Source organism: Pinus tabuliformis, chromosome X (assembly GCF_031772625.1).
Source record: "Pinus tabuliformis cultivar Carrire ecotype Pingquan chromosome X, CPIR1, whole genome shotgun sequence".
NCBI classification, from domain to species: domain Eukaryota; kingdom Viridiplantae; phylum Streptophyta; class Pinopsida; order Pinales; family Pinaceae; genus Pinus; species Pinus tabuliformis.
In genome coordinates, this window is record NC_142308.1 from 212304095 (window position 1) to 212317574 (window position 13480).

Sequence of the window (13480 nt, forward strand, 5' to 3'; positions counted from 1 at the left end):
TCTGATAGAGAAATGGTATATACTTCATAAATACAATTTATGATCACTCACAACCAACCTTACTTATATTTAAAAAATAAAACTAAAGTAAAACTAAAATTATCCTACAAAAATTAGAAGGATAACCTTCTATGGAAAATACATTTTGAGGATTTGTCCGTTTACAGGCAGAGAATCTCTCCTGCCTGTCAAGTCCTGCAACACAAAAGTCGATGGGCCTATGACTTCTACGATTTGAAAAGGACCAAGCCATAGCTTCTGGAATTTCGTATGTTTGCCCTTCTCTTCGTGAGCCTTATCCCACTTCAAAACTAGATCTCCCATCTGAAAGTTTTTTCTGGTCATTATGTTCGAATCAAAAGAGGATTTTATTAGCGCTTGGTGGTGAGCGTGGGTTTTCTTGGCCTGTTCTCGTTGTTCTTCTAGCTTGATTATTTCCGTTTGCCTTAGTTGTAAGTGAGAAGTGGATACTTCATCGATGTATTGTACTAAGGACAAGGAGGGAATGACTAAGTGAGTAGGAAGAACTGATTCTCTCCCGTAAACTAAATTAAAGGGAGAAGTGCCGATAGAGGCTTTCTTTGTAATTATGTCTGCCCATAGGGCGTTTACTAGCGCTTTATGCCAATTCTTTTGGCTTTGGTCGACTGTCTTTTTGATAATCCTAATTAGGTTCTTGTTCGTTGATTCAGCCAACCCATTACCTTGCGGATAGTAGTTGGCAGAATACTTTAGTTTGAACCCTCTTTTGAGTGTGAACTCAGTCATGGTATTTCCAGAAAAATATGAAGCGTTATCGAATATTAAGGCCGTTGGCAATCCAAACCTAGTAATGATAAACTGATCTATGAATTCAATAATATTTTCAGAATTAGCTGTCTTGAGAGGAACTACCTCTACCCATTTAGTAAAATAGTCAGTTGCAGTGAGGATATACCTATGCTGTTTAGATGAGTGAGGAACGATCTCACCTATTATGTCCAGACCCCATTGCCTGAACGGCTGTTCGATGTTAACCGGCTGCAGTGGCATGGATGACTTCTTTTGTTTCCCTGCAGCCGTTTGGCAGACTTGGCATTTTCTTACGTGATTGTACGAGTCTTTGAACAGCGTGGGCCATTAGTATCCTGCACGTAAGATTTTGTGTGCGGTGGCTTCTCCAGCATAGTGTCCACCTGCTGGTCCATCATTGAGTTCCTGCAAAACCTTTTCGGCTTCAGTTTTCTCAAGACATCTAAGAAGCACAGAATCATAGTTTCTTTTAAATAAGACATCATCTACGAGCTGATATTGTTTGGCTTTTAACCTCAGGGCTCTCTTTTTGATGTGATCCAGGTGAAATGGAGCATATCCGTTTTTTAGGAAATAAATTATGTCAGCATAAAATGATTCTGCGTCGTTTAGGCTTACCTCATACGTGCGTACCTCTTCAGGCGATTCTTCGGGGATTTGCGATGCTCTAGCTAACATCTTGCAGAAGCCTTGGCCTCTTACAATGTGTGCCGGCTTGATTTCCAGGTCGTATTCTTGCAAGGCAGTGATCCAATTCGCTCTCTTCTCGCCCACGTCTTTCTGAATCAGGAGGTTTCTTACCGCTGGGAATGGTACTATGACCTTGGTATGGGCCTTTAGCAAGAAGGGTCTGAAATATTTGACCGCTTTGAAAACGGCATACGCCTGTTTCTCTACGTCCGAATATTTCAGCTCAGCACCTTGTAAGTTTGAGCTAAAGAATGCGATTGGGGCTTCTGCCTTTTCTTGGTTTGCCTGGGTCAAGATCGCAGCATAAGAATTTTCTGAGGCAAACGTGTATAAGATGAATGGTTCTGAAAAATTTGGGGTTGCTAGGGATGGAGCGTTGATGATGGCTTGTTTGATTAAGTTAAACGCTTCGTGCTCGTCTAGACCCCATTTAAAGCTTGAATTATTTTTTATCATTTTTTGTAAAGGAGAAATAATGCGTGAAAAATCTGGGACAAATCTTTTCACAAAATTGATCTGTCCTAGGAAATATTGCATGGTCTTTTTGTTATGGGGCATGGATATCTCGGAAATTTCTCTGATTCTGTCAGGTTCAATGTGGATGCCCGATTTGGACACTATGAACCCTAGCAATTTTCCTTCACTCAACGCGAAAAAAGATTTCTTCGGGTTAAGCGAGATTCCATACCTTAAACATCTTTGAAAAATTTTCTTCAAATCTTTGAGATGGTCGCTTCGGTTCTTGGAGTACACAGTTATATCATCCAGGTAAATCACTACTGATTTATTGACTAACCCTTTGAACGCAATGTCCATAGCCCTTTGAAAAGTAGCGCCGGCGTTGATCAGACCGAACGGCATCTTCCGATACGCGTAGGTACCCCATTTAGTTCGGAAGGTGGTTTTTAGCTGATCGTCTGGGTTTACCAGTGCTTGATTATATCCTGAAAATCCATCCAGGAAAGACATCAATTCTGAGCCTGCTACAGCCTGTAGTATTTGCTCCATAGGTGGGAGGGGAAAATTGTCTTTCTGACAGGCTTTGTTGAGATTCCGGAAGTCGATGCAGATTCTAATATCTCCGTTTTTCTTCCTAACAGGTACCATGTTGGATACCCATTTGGAATGTCTGACCGGGAACATTATTCTGGCTCTCAACAACTTATTCAGCTCAGTTTTTATCTGATTTTCCAAGTTGGGGTGGATTTTCCTGAGCTTCTGTTGGACGGGTTTCTCGTTATCAATCATAGGGATAGTGTGCTGAATGATAGAAGTGTTATAAGTTTTCAGCTCATCGTAGTTCCAGACAAAGACGTTTTTGTACTGTCGTAGAAGACGGATGTATGCTGACTTTTCTTCAGGAGCTAGGCCTTGGCCTAGATTAACGTTTTGGGGTTTCTCTTCGATTCCTAAGTTCACTGATTCGTAGTTCAGAGTTGAACTGTAAAGTTTGGCGTTAGCTGATCTTTTGAACCGACTTTTTAAGTCATACAAATCTTCTAATTTGACCACTGATTTGGGTATAGCATTATCCGTGCCATTTCGTTGCATTTGGTGGTCATGACAGTCCTCGTTGATTATCTGGTTTGAGTAGGATCCTTCAGAGGTAAGGAAACTTACGATGTCTGGATCGTCGTTGAACACTCTCCAGTTGGTGATGTTGTCAGGGATAGACGGCTTAAAAATTAACTCTGTGGAAAACCTATCTGGACTAAAGTCTTCGGAGGGGATGAGTCTGGAGGCTACGTTTGCTAGCAGGTCTGCGCTTGCATTGTGAAGTCTTGGGATTGATGAAACATTGAATGCTGTAAAATGCGCAGTGAGATCTTGCACTAAAGACTGATAGTGCTTTAAATGACTAGACAGGCAGTGTATGGTGTTACGTACCTGTTTGACGACGATCTCGGAATCTCCAAAGACTTGAAGATATTTGACGTTGCAGCCGATTGCTTGGTATAGGCCTTGCACCAAGGCTTCGTATTCTGTTGTGTTGTTCGTGCAATCAAACTCCAGCCTGCATGTGAGCATGGTCTTATTTCCGTCGGGGCTAATCAAGACGCATCCTACTCCCGCTCCCTCATTGGACTTAGAGCCATCAAAATATAATTTCCAAAATAAAGAAGTATTTACAGGGTTATCTAAGAAACTAACACATTTTGAGTCATCAGTCTGGGAAAAGTTTTCTACTTGGGACAGGACTGAATTTTCTAAATATGGTGATATGTGAGCATTGAAATTTCCAAGGAAAGAGTCTACCGAGTAGTTGCCTATGATGCTGCTGTTGTATGCTATGGCTTCGTTCTCTCCCTCCAAATCCGTCACTATGTACTTTTGGTGCAGTTCTCGTTCAACCTTTATTTGGTTTGGCTTCCCGTTGAAGGGTAACCACATGTGTGACCAGTCAGTCGAAAAATATCCGTGGAGCTTCTCAGACCAATCCCTGCTAAGAATTAGACCATAAAATTCAGGGATGTCAGCAACTAGAATATCAATGACCTGGCATACCTTGGGGTTGGACGACAGTCTTATGTTCACTTGATTAAGTTCGCCTATCACTTCGACTTGTGATCGATCAAGTTGAACTATGCGCACTGCGGATTTTTGCGGTTGAACATTAAGTTTGGCACATATTGACTTGGGTAAAATATTGGTTGAAGCACCAGAATCAACCAAGCAGTTATGCACGTTTCTGTTAAAGATCTCATAAGTGAGGAGGAAAGGAGGAGTGTGAGATCTAGACCTCCCTCCAATCAAAGCGATGTCATTTGGATCGATTTTATTGATCGCGTTGATAGGGGGTCTACCTATATTATGGCAAGCTATAGCTGTAGGTAGAGGTGCAGTAGGTACGGCATGTAACTCTTTCATCATGATCTTCTGTTGGTGTTTCAATTTGCTCAACTCGTACAGGGTGATGTTAGCCCTAGTCTTCTTCATGTCGTCGATGATGTTATACTCCATTTCATCCGACATTATTAGTGTCTTTGATGGAGGCCATTGCTCTGATTGGACTGGACTAAATGAGGTCGCTTTAGGGGTTGTCTTCTTTGTTGCGACCTTTTCTTTCGCTGGAGGGCTTGTGCCCTTCTGTTTTGGGGTAGTCTGGGGAGGATCAAGTTGGTTTCTACTTCGTGTGCTAACCGGAAGTGCTTCTTGGTCTTCCTCTTGTGGGAGGATGAAATCCCACATTCCTTGCAGTTCCACCACTTCTTCGTCGTCGGTCTGCGTTTCGATGGTGCTATCTTCTTCTTCTTCTTCAGATTCCACATTTGAGACCACGTTGGGTGGCTTCGTCTCCATAGGGGGATTTCTTTTGAAATTCCTAAAAGGCTTTCTTGGGGACGATTCTGCTACTTGCTTTCTTATGTCAATCATCTCATTAGACATGGCTTTCAAGACTTTTTGTAATCCTTCCATGTCGAAAGGATCCTTCGTTTGCTTCTTCTTGGTTTCTTCTTTGAAAGAGATTTTCTTAGATTTACGCTCTTAGATTGTAGATCTCTTTTCTAGGGCTACTACGCGTCTTTTGACTGCCAATGCCTCAGCCAAGTTTTCGACTAAGGTTGTCTTGCTTGCCCTATCTATGAAGATGGCCAAGTTTGAAGGTAAGGCCGTGATGTACCATTCGCATCTTACTTCCTCACTAGGCTGGGAAGTAGCGGGGATTTTATTGAGGATCTTGTTGAACCGTAAGTTAAAATCTTTAATGGGCTCCCTGGCCTCAGCTTTAAGATTGGACAGATTGTTGATCAGTGTCGCTGTCGATCTATCATCACCGAATTTGGTGAGAAATTGATTTTGAAAAATATCCCAGCTGGTGATAGATCCGGAGGGTAGCGAAAAGTACCATCACCCGGCTGTCCCTTGCATCGTATAGGGGAAGAGTCGGACCACGACATCTTCGTTGGTGACCCCGTTGAGATTAACAGAAAGCATGAAATTATTGATATGTTCTTCAGCTAGCATTCCAGTTTCTGGATTGAACTTTGGTAACCACTTCTCAGGATGGGCAGGTATTGGACTCAAGGGTGGAGGCATTAGAACCGCCCTAGGGTTGTTCCATGGAGATTGTGCCATCGCTGAGTTGTTGGTTAACAAAAGTGTAGAAGATGATCTTCGAGGTTGAGAATATAGAGATGTTACGATCTTTGACAATTGTGGAGGAAGGTTTGCGGAAGATGGATGAGTGATTTGAGTTGGAGATGTGGGTGGTTGACTTCGCGGAGAGGGAGTTGAAATGGACGAGGTGGATGAAAGAGTCTCTCTGTCAGACTCTTGAAGTACTTTCCTTGCTCTTTTCCTAGTGGGGAGAGGGATTTCAGTTGGCTGAATGCCGAACTTTTCACTCTTCAATCGGGTCAGAGGATGAGCAGGGTTGTATTGCGAAGTCAAGTTGCCTTTAGGTTTATCAGATTTCTGGTTAAAAATAGAGAATCCCTGGAGTTTACGGATCAAGGTTTGAACTTCAGGGGGATCGACAATAAGTTGTTCTAATATATCGGGATGTATAGCAGCTGTGGATGTCCGAGCGACTTCCAGTTCCGAGTTTACTCGTACCGGGGAAGTCGGGGAAGTTGGTGAGGGTGACTTGCTCTTAGAATGGTATTTGGATTTTGAGTTATGCGCCATTCATAGCTTGGCCCTCCTTCTAGCACCAGAAATGTTGAGGGCCCCGAAGTCGGGTCAACAACAAGGGGGATACCCACCCGGTCCGGAACCTGGTTGGCGGCTCCTTGCCCGTTTGGAGTAGCGGGTCTGACTGGGGGTAATGGGACCAGTTTCCCAATGTGATGGGTGTGTGTGTGTGCGTAGAGTCTGATGATATTAATCTAGAGGTTTTTCTAAACTAGTCTTGATTTTAACTGCTAAACTAACTCTATGCTAATGTAATCTAATGAAGAGAAATACATCTGATCTATGCTAACCCGGGGTGTTTTTCTTTTGTTTATGCGATCTAGAAAGATTTCTAACAGCAGCTGGTAATAAAGATCATTCAACTGATATCAGAATGTAAACCAATAAAGATAAACCGTTCTGCATAAGAAGTTAGGCAGAGTAGTTGTGAAAAACATATCGCATAATCAGTTTTCTATATGTTAAGCATGATTAAATGATCCCACCGTACAGAAGTGCCAAATGGTAATGTAGACATTCATACAATAAGATATAAAGAACTCAGCTACATATCACTTTAGGGATACTAGCAGAATCTAGTCAAGAGATAAAAGTACCATTTATGACTAATTTCACCAATAAACTTCAAGTAATAATGATTTATTTCTACTTGTTCTAACATCTGCTAAGAGTACAGAAGTGCAACATCAGTAACAGATATTAAAATGCAAACATAAATAAATCTTGATCCATCTATTCATCAAAAACCTCCTCTGAGGGTGCAGAAGTGCATGTTCTGAGGATAAGTTTTTTGACAGATTTCCGGACCCTTCTCCAAAAACCATGAGAAGGGTTAAATACTACTAGCTAATTGATATTAATTACACGAATCTAGGGAATCGGCTTCAAATGACCGCCCTTTACTAAAAGCAAATTTATTTCTAAAACTTTAAATCTAATTTCTGACCGTTTCTGTATATTCTCTTTAGTGTTGTCAACAGCGTAACGTTTTCCTGGGAAGAGTCGGCTAACTCCCTTCTTCTTTTGCTCGGGAGACAAAAGTGGAAATAACAGGAGCTGGCACTTCCTTCTGACAGACCGGAAGATATTTTCGAAAACCTTTCTCTAGCTGGGTGTATTCGCCGCGTGTATACTTAGCACAACCCAGGTTCTTCTCGAACTGATTTTGCTGTTGCTGTTTTGGTTTCCGGTTGTGCCAATGACTGAGTGGGTTAGGAGTCGTGCTGTATGGACAACCCTCTGTTTTAAGAATTGTTTCCGTTCTTTGTCCCAGGTTTTCCTGAAGCGTCTTCCTTCTCATGCGCTTCTTTCTCTGCTTTACCAAGTCTAAGCTTCAGGATCTTTTCTGAACACGCTGCTTTTGTGCGCCTTTGACTCTGAGTCCTGGATAGTCTAATTTCATCAGTGCCGTTTGTCTGATAGTCTGGAATCCGCGGTCCTGCTGCATGCGACATTCGTTTGCGGAGGCATCTTCTCTCTGCTGTTTGATTGGCGCTTTCCCTTTTCTCTCAGATGTTTCCTGCATATAGATTTATATCAGTTGCGTGTCTTGCAGCCTACGGAAAGAAGAAGGGAAATGAAAACATTGACATGAAAGCATTAAACTCTAATGAATGCGTAATCCTGACATGCATCATGACTTGACTCTTCGATAAATGCGATGCAATCATTCCTTGATACTCAAGCATGAGGTTATTAAATTCCTTCAAGGCGCGCACTTAATCCTGGGCTCGTCGTGTGATAAGTCTTTTCAGATCGCAGATCGCAAATCGCTGCCATCGCAAATCGCAAATCGCTGCCATTGCAGATCGCAAATCGCAGATATCGCAAATTGCAAATCGCTGCCATTGCAGATCGCAAATCATAGATATCGCAAATTTTGTTAAATGGTTATGTCGTATAGTGTGATGCTTGCGATTTGCAATTTCGCATATCGGCGGTCGGCGTTTTTCGAAGGTCTTCTTTTAAAGGGGCGCGTGTGATGTATGCGACGCGATGAACTTCGCATCGCTCATTCGCGGTCTTGCTTTTCGCGCTCGAGCCAAGCTTCGGCCTTTCTTTGCGATGCGATTTAAGCCTTAGGGGGAGAAATATAAAAAACTTTAGAAAAATATTTTTTTGGGATTTTTTGTTCAGGGTCCCCTCTTTGCTTGACGTTATTGCTAATGTCAAGTGAAGAAGGGGGGTTGTTGGTGACCACAACAGGTACATGCACACCATCACGGATGACCAATATTGGCATCAGCTCACCAACTTCACCATCACAAGCATGTCAAAGAGTTGGTCTGACCACACCAGACCCAGTGTCACCGATGTCTTGCAATGTTTGCTCAAGCCATGTTGTCTAACATGAGTACATGTGCATTGTATTTTTGTGTTATGTCAAGTGTAAGTCGAGTGTCAACAGTCAGATGTAACAATCATAGAGTAGGTGAACAATCATGAGTTTAGTTGAACTGTCACAAAGGGAAATGTCAAGGCTCACCCCACCCTTCACTATAAATAGTCCCTCGTAACTCATTATAAAGGCTTTTGGTCAGCTAAGCTTCTACTAAGACTATCTTGAAGAATACATCGATAGTATTGTAATGCAACTTGGCTTCTCCACGGCACGAGGCTAGTACATCTCTTTGAAGGAGCACATAATGCGGCCGTAATGTTCCACTATTGGGGCTAGCAAGTTTGCATGATGTATTGTATGATTGTCACTTACACTTCTTTAATAATAAGAGCCAACACATTTTCATGCATATGTTGTTATATTAGTTGGACTGTTATGGCTGCCTTAATGATATATGTTGTTTAACTTACGTACTTGTATATGAACTAGTTTGTATGCAATTATATGAATCTTGTTATTAATTTGTTGCATATGTTGTTAATGTTGTCATCATTTGTGTCAACTATGCTGTCTGACATTAGACAAACCTTTCTGATGAACCTTGCTATATCAACCGTCACACTCATCTCGGACTAATCCATGAGTGATGTTCAAGTTATCTTACCTTGTATGTTGTGATTGTTGCATCCAAGTGGACTGCTCCACTGGAAGCCATGCTGCATGTCCTTTGTGTGGTGTGCGCCTAGCCGAGTTGGGATTGGTCCCTTTTAACCTAGAACTCACCTTCACCTTCCTCTCCCATCAAAGTGCTGCAACCTCTCGTACACATTCGTTGACTCTTTGCATTAGTCACACCCTTGCTAAAAATAGAGTTATCTTACTTGCCTCTATGCGACATCACGGTCAAAGCATTACCTTATGACCCACTATTGGAACTCCTACACCAAACTGTCTAACTTCTAATTGGGAATTCTTATTGGGGAGATCCCCTTGACATGTTGGCAGGTCTAGCATCATCAACATTTCTCGCGTTAGAAGGAGGGCATGATGACAAGCAATGTCCTCTCATCCAGTTTTCAACCTTTTCATATATTTCATGGAGTCTTGCATTCGTCTTCACCCAAGTTGTTTTTCAAATCGTGAGGATTTCACCATCTCATGGAAGTTGTTTGATCTCTTGTCCACTCAAACATATGATGTTGAAGGTGAAATGGCCTGGCCTGAGCACTTACATAACTTTATTTCGATGATTTATGAGGAAGATGAGTTTATTGATGAACAGGCTAGTTTGTTTCTTGCATTGACACTTCGCAAATCTCCATTTTGTTGGCTGCTCAGCCTACCAGCTGACACCATGCACTCATGTGAGCACTTCTGTGATCTTATTGAAGACATGTTCTATCATTCTGATCCAGACCATCTTGACCATAAATTGTTACAACAACAGAGGGCTCTGCATGAATCCGTTATTGAGTTTTGGAAGTGCTTCCATGACTTGTAGTTTCAAGCTCCGAGCAGCCAGATGAAGTGCCCTTATCTATGGGACCGATTCGAGTACTTTCTTAAGAAATTTTCCCATCCCAAGACAAAGCTTGATGTCAAACCTCGCTCAACATTCTTTGCTGATGAAACTGCACAATCCCATGTGGGAGCAGGCACTATCTCAATGGACTGTCCACCTCCCTCTCATTCAACAGTTCCACCATCACCCAGTGATGTTGAGGAGCATGTTTTCACATTTGTTCATCCTTCACACCCTCCCAACATCATTCCACTCAATTTTCACGTAGAGTTGGTTGTGAGTCCTTCGAGTTCCCATATGCATTCTTTTCTTCGACATCCATCTGCACACTCAAATATTCCTCCAGATGATGTTGTCTTGTGTTCGTCCATTCTAGACTCTTCACTTGTTTTGAATGAGGAACAACCCACTGACAGAGTCGGTGTTGCACAACCAATATGCGATTTCATTCATGATGAGTATGAGTGGGACTTGAACATCCACACTCGGCGAAGGATGAATCCCTTCTATCCGAGCCCCCTCTTTTCTTTCCTAGCTTGTTTGGTGAACCTTCTATCCATGATTTTGCTTGTATGTCCTCATCCATGGATGCACCCATTGTTGATCACTCACTGGACTGACCAGATGTTAGTCCATCATTAGAAAAAGGAGAGGATAAGTTATTCATTGAAGATCCACTTGATCCTTCATTTATCATTTTTGGAAACACAGAGGATGAGTTTGGTCACTTTTCATTAACCCCTCTATTTGATTCATCTGATCATGAGGATGCCAAAGGATTCACTGATTTTTATGATTATGGTGGTCATGATCCATTTTCTTCTATATTTTATCACAATCATGAATCTATCGTAGTTGATCTTTCAAAGCCACTAGTTTATGGATCTACCTTATGATCAAGTTGAGACACCCAGGACTGTCGAGGCATTTCCGCCTTAGCTGATGGTTATGTCAGGTCCTCGTTCTCCAGGAGTTTTTCTTGCTTCCGATCATGAAACTGTTCAATCACCCAAGGGTCCTCATCACTGATCTATATGCATTGAAGATCCATCTCACACATAGATCACACTTTCTCCACTCGAACTTCACAATCCCATTTCTGATGCATTGGATGAGTCTTACATTGCAAGCACTCATGCGTGACACAAGTTATCTTTATTTCTTTCATTTGCTTGCATGTCTCATTCAAGAGTGTGCTTTTGCTTCAAAGTTGCATGTAGTGTCACACAGCACCATGATAAGTCCACAGACTGCCTATCATGCACATGCATGCACTTATGTCCCATGGGAATTTTGAAACACAAAGTGTGTTCGTCTTCACTATTATATCTTTCTTGTTTGCTGGTCCGCAAAACTAGGTTACTCGCAGACCAAGCCTTCACCAACATGGGTCTACCAATGCACATGTTTCTGCATTGAAATATCACTTCACGTCATCAAGCCCATGCACCGTTAGTGAAGGAGCAGGAGTAGTGTTTGCTTTCAGCTGTTTCCTTACATGCTTGTCTGCTTACATGCTTTGCTCACTTGTTTGTTTGATTTCTTTTTTGTTTACTTGTCTCACTTTCATTTTTTCTTCTGCTCTTGCTTTGATTTGTTGATTTATTAGTTCATTCACTCATTTCATTCGTAGGTTAGTTGGCATGAAACCTTGTATGACTCTTGAAATGAGTTGGGTGAAGTACAAGAGGGCTTGTACAACTATCACTACTTGGTTATCTATCATCTTGCCTCTGTATGATTAGCTTGTTATTTTTAGTCCATGATATGTCAAAGGAAAATACATATTGTTCGAAGTGAACCTTGGTGAAAACACAACACTTGCGTGCTGACTAGTGTCAACTTCTCTAGTCCATTGTTTTTGCGTTAACCCTTGTTAGCTCAGTCATGTAGAGTAAGGTGAGGGGAAAAAACATCAACAGGCATGTCAGAGATACAATAAACTACTTCTCTGCTGGAACAAACTCTTCTAATTTCAATAAGTCGGGATCCCTCTCCACCTCTAAAATGAATAAGTGCTATGCACAATGAAAATTCAAAAAATTCAAATGAAAAATGAATAAGTCGAAAGAAGAGAAAGGCTTCCTGTGCAGGAAGGTGATGTAAGCAACTCCGATGGGGTACTGACAAATCTTGCTAGCAGCGGAGCCATGCTTGTGTTCCTATGTGACTCCACCGAGCTACTGTCAAGGCCTGCTGGGAGTGGAGCAAAACCATAGCTGACTCGTAGACTCTCACGACTATACTTCTTGCACACTTATATACCTCTCAACACCAATGGAAATAAGTATTTTGCCTTGGCTTGGAATGTGTGTCAATTTACCAAGGGTCTAGCAGATGCTACATTTTACAGTCAACCAAGTGTGAAGCCAGGAAGAGCAAAGAGCTGAACAATATTTTTGGAGGTGTTAGACTTGCTTTTCGTGAACAAGGTCCATTCAGAGAGATAGATTTGTACCAGTGTGTTGCCAACTGTTGTAGCGGCTACAACCACCCTCCAAAATTTCTCCTTAGCCTGTTTTGGAGCTTCCCTACCAACCTTCACAGTAGTTTTTGTTTCTTCGTTAAGTCCTCAAGCTTCATTGTCTTTCTTTCTCAAAGGCAGCTTGTCAATCACAATTTGATCTTTTCCCTTCACAAGCTACTCACACGGACTTGGTCCAGTTGCAGGTTGAGCAACTTCCCCTTGAAAATTGCACATTTTTGGAGGGTAGCTAACCTTCCGTCTAGAAATTTCACAATCCTCTTTGACAACCTGCTGGGCTCTAGGTTTGCGTAATCCTGCTAGCCAATCCTCCCAATAGGATTTGCACAAATTTTATAGTCGCAAGTTGTTCAGCCCAGGATTTGCACAAATCTAGGCATCCGTCAACTTCTCAGCCTAGAAATTGAACAAATCTCCTCGGCAGCCAGCCCAGCTCCCAGCCAAAAATGTGCATTTTTCTCTAGCAATCAATCAGTCTCTTGCATGTGCAGCTGAGTTGATCGATTCCCTCTAGGACTGAGCAAGACAGGCTTGCATGCATGGGTTGTTTCTCCCAAGGCAGCATGCCAAGGCATCCCTTGTTTCCAGTGTCTATGTTTAGTAATTGGAGGTTACATGCAAGCAACAATTTAGAAAGCTCCCTCCAAGTGTCGCTTCCCCTATATTTGTCGCATGCACATCACAACGTCGATATTAACAAGACTCATAACTGGACACTGCAGAGCTTATTCCTCACATCAACATTGTAGCTCTAACATCCCACATCACATATAGGTGCAGTCGACACATTCAAATCAACTATTTTGGGGTAAGATCTCTTCCCAAGCATTGTGCTGTATTTCTATCACTTTTTGCATATTCCCTTGTGTGAGTGATGTTTGCATGATTTCTTTCAATTCCTATTGTCATTTACATGTATTCTAGCTTGTCCTAGCTCTCTTTCAATTTTCTTTGCTATCTCACTACTGTCACATGCATGAAACTATTCTTCACAGATGTTCGCCCAACCGAAGAA